Source organism: Gavialis gangeticus, unplaced genomic scaffold, assembly GCF_001723915.1.
Source record: "Gavialis gangeticus isolate Ggan-Ray unplaced genomic scaffold, GavGan_comp1, whole genome shotgun sequence".
Lineage (NCBI taxonomy): Eukaryota > Metazoa > Chordata > Crocodylia > Gavialidae > Gavialis > Gavialis gangeticus.
Window position 1 is genome coordinate 5,844,711 of NW_017729008.1, and position 3,777 is coordinate 5,848,487.

Consider the following 3,777-nt stretch of genomic DNA (forward strand, 5'->3'; position numbering starts at 1 on the left):
TGCGCTATCATTTAGTACTTCCTTTTGGCATGGCACAAGGTAATTTTTAGCTGCTACATCACCGAAGCAACATGTTATACTGAGGGAGTGTGTTGCTACAGTGATGTGGCTGCAGTCTCATGGTTTTTGCCCATGGATGCTATGCCACTGTAGCACATTGCTACAGCAATGTAGTGTCACGTGTAGAGGCACCCAATAGGCATGGAGTATTTTATACCAATACTTGAAAATGAGACACTTGAGACACCTACACTTTAGTGGCTGGGAAAAAAGTCTCCCAATGCCATTCCACTTCAGGTTGGCCAGCCTAATCAGGATCAATCTGTGTATGGCTTATGTATATCTGAGGCTTATGTATATCTGAGGCAGCTACAGCCTCAGCATACGGTTCATCCTCATTTATGGCTGGGTGTTGAAGTGATAGTAGGGTATATGGCAGAAATTGAACTATTTTGAAACCAGGGACAGAGAAAAGAAAATGGCAAATAAATTTGACACTTCTCCCCCTGAGCCCACCACCTCCAGCCAGTTGCCCCAGCTTTCCCCCCTGGCTTTGGCCACCATGGTTCAGAGGCATCAGATCCTCCCTGAGGCATACAAGCAAGGAAGCCAACAAGGGCTGGCATTTGTACAAGCCACTGGATGCAAAAAGGCCACCTATGAAATACTTCCAGCAATAGCAGAACAACAAATACACCATCTATTCAGAGCCAGGTGAACTCTTCCAGAAATGCTTTTCAGAGACCCAAGGAAGTGGTGCAACACCTGCATGTTCCAGAGCCTGCTGCTTCTTCTCAGTTACTTTTTCTGTGGCTGGTCTTCCCTTTATCCTCCTACCCCACTTTTTTCCCCTGCCTTCCTTATTGCCCTTTTCTCATTTTCTAGCCCATCACTCCATGTTATATAGCAAGCCTAAAAAGTCTTATGCATCTTCTTGGAGCTGTAGAGCAACATACCACCATGAAGGTATCACCACTGTATTGTCAGAATGTTCATGATCATGTTTAGAGACAAAGACCTGGTGGGCATTATTAAAATACCACTCTGCATTGTTTTAAGTCCCTGCTTGGCAGACAGGAGCCAGGATGAGCAATGTTAGTGAGAACCCTATGTCAAAAGTAAACAAGCCATGCACATGGAGATAAGTGCAACTCATTCCCTAAGATTAGCCAGAGGTTATTGAACTCTGAAGTGAGGAAGCCATCATAAGAAATCAGAGCAAGGGAAAAGGCAATGGAAAAGAACTGGGCCAATGGTAAATGTGTCACTTTGTAAGAAAGTGAGTAACGATGGTTACTAACAAATGAGTGTCTTGTCTTCTCTTTGTCCCCACAAATTCCACTGATTTTTCCATAGGTGATGGGACCCTACTTGGGTTGAGACAACTCTCCCCAACAGGTCTCAAATAGTGATTTAAATCCCTATTTAGACATCTCAACTAGTCCTTACATAGATAGTTATGGATCTAGGTATCTACCATAGAGTACAGTACACTAAGTTGAAATTACTTTCCTTGGATGTCATACTGCTTAAGGGTAGATGAATATTTTGTAAATCTCCTTGCTTAGCTTTTTTACTAATGACCTTATATGAACTTCAGGAAACAGCAAATGTTCAAACACTTTCTAAATGTTCACATGTATCCATGAAAAGGGGATAAGCTATTTATAGATTTCATAGACATTAGGGCTGGAAGGGACCTCGGAAGATTGAGTCCAGCCCTCTGCCTGAGGGGCAGGAAGTCAGCTGGGGTCATAGGATCTCAGCAAGATAAGCATCCAAATTTGTCTTGAAGGCATTCAATGGAGGTGCTAGCCTGCCACTGGAGGTGGTTCAATTCCAGACCTTGGGGGCTCAGACAGTGAAGAAATTCTTCCTTATGTCCAGCCTGAAACGGTCTTGCAGGAGTTTATAACCATTCGACCTTGTCATCCCTTGGGGCGCTCTGGTGAAAAATCATTCCCCCAGATCCTGGTGAACACCCCGGATAAATTTATAGGTGGCCATCAGATCACCCCTGAGCCTGTGCTTTTCCAGGCTAAAGAGCCCCATAGCTCTCAGTCTGTCATTTTTAGGTCTGTTTTCCTGACCTCTAATCATGAGCGTGGCTCTTCTCTAGAGTCTCTCAAGCTTTTCCACATCCCTTTTGGATTGTTGAGCCCAAATCTGCATGCAGTACTCCAGCTACATCCTCACCAAAGCAGAGTACAACAAGAGAATGACGTCCTGGGATTCACTTGAGAAGCATCTATGGATGCAAGCCAGCATTTTGCTAACTTCACTAGCCACAGCATCACATTGAAGGCTCATGATCATCTTGTGGTCAATCATGACCCCCAAGTCTCTTTCTTCCATAGTACTGGCCAGCGTACCACTGCTAAGCCTATAGGGATGCTGCTGGTTTTTCTTCCTAAGGTGGAGAACCTTGCATTTTTCAGTGTTAAACACCATCAGGTTCTTGTTGGCCCATGTCCTGAGCCTGTCAAGGTCAGCCTGGATCACCCTCCTGTCCTCAGGTGTGGATGCTTTACCCCAGAGTTTGGTAAGAGCTTGGCCAGCCCGCTTCTGGCCAGCCCACTTTTGACTCCTATGTTCATATCATTAATGAAGATGTTGAACAATATAGGTCCAAGGACAGAGCCTTGGAGAACCCCACTGGTCACAGGGTCCCATGACGATTGACTTCCGTCAACCACCACCCTCTGGGTCTGACCACAGAGCCAATTCCCCAGCCAGTGGATTGTGGTGGACCCAAGGCCACAGTTGGCCTGTTTTGCCAAGAGTTGATCATAGGATACCAGATCGAAGGCTTTTTTGAAGTCAAGATATATGACATCAATTTCCTCTCCCTTGTCCAGTTGATAGGTCACCTGGTCATAAAAGGAAATGAGATTGGTCAAGCAAGACCTACCCACAACAAACCCATGCTTGCTATCCCTCAGTTTGTTGCCGTCGGCCAGTCTGTTAAGGATGGCCTCTTTAATAATATTTTCTAAGACCTTCCCCAGGATAGAGGTCAGGCTGATGGGCCTGTAGTTTGCCGGATCCACTTTCCTCCCTTTCTTAAAGATAGGGACCACGTTGGCCTTCTTCCATTCTTTGGGCACTTCGCCAGAGCACCAGAAGTTCTCAAAGTTCCATGTCAGGGGCTGGGCTATGATGCTAGCCAGCTCCTTGAGTACCCTGGGATGCAGCTTGTCAGGGCCACCTGACTTGAATTTTTCCAGCCTCTCAAGGTGTTCCTTCACGAGGTCAGCATTGATGGAGGACAGGGAATCTTCCTCACCCAGACCTCTCTGTCCTGTAGTGGGCATAGGCATCCCATGTGACTGGTAAAAGACCGACGCAAAGTACCCATTTAATAGGTTGGCTTTTTCCTGGGCATCAGTTGTCAGTTGTTCCATCTGGTTTAGCAGGGGTCCAATGCAGCCCTTGCTTTTCCTCCAGCTCCCCACACATCTATAAAAGGACTTTTTATTGTCCTTGATATTTGTAGCTAGTTTGAGTTCTGTCGCAGCCTTGGCTTTCCTGCTTCTCTCCCTGCAAGTCCGGACCAATGTGGAATATTCCTCCTTGGAGGTGGATCCCATCCTCCATCCTTTGTAGGCCTTTCTTTTTAGCCACAGGAGGTGTACTAGTTCCCCGGAAAGCCAAGGGGCTGCAGTGCCCTTTTGCTGCCTTGCCTCTGAGATGGAATACCATTAGCTTGTGCATCGAGGATCACTCCCTTCAGGAGCAACCACTCTTCCTGAACTCCCCTCCCCTTGGGGTCATGAT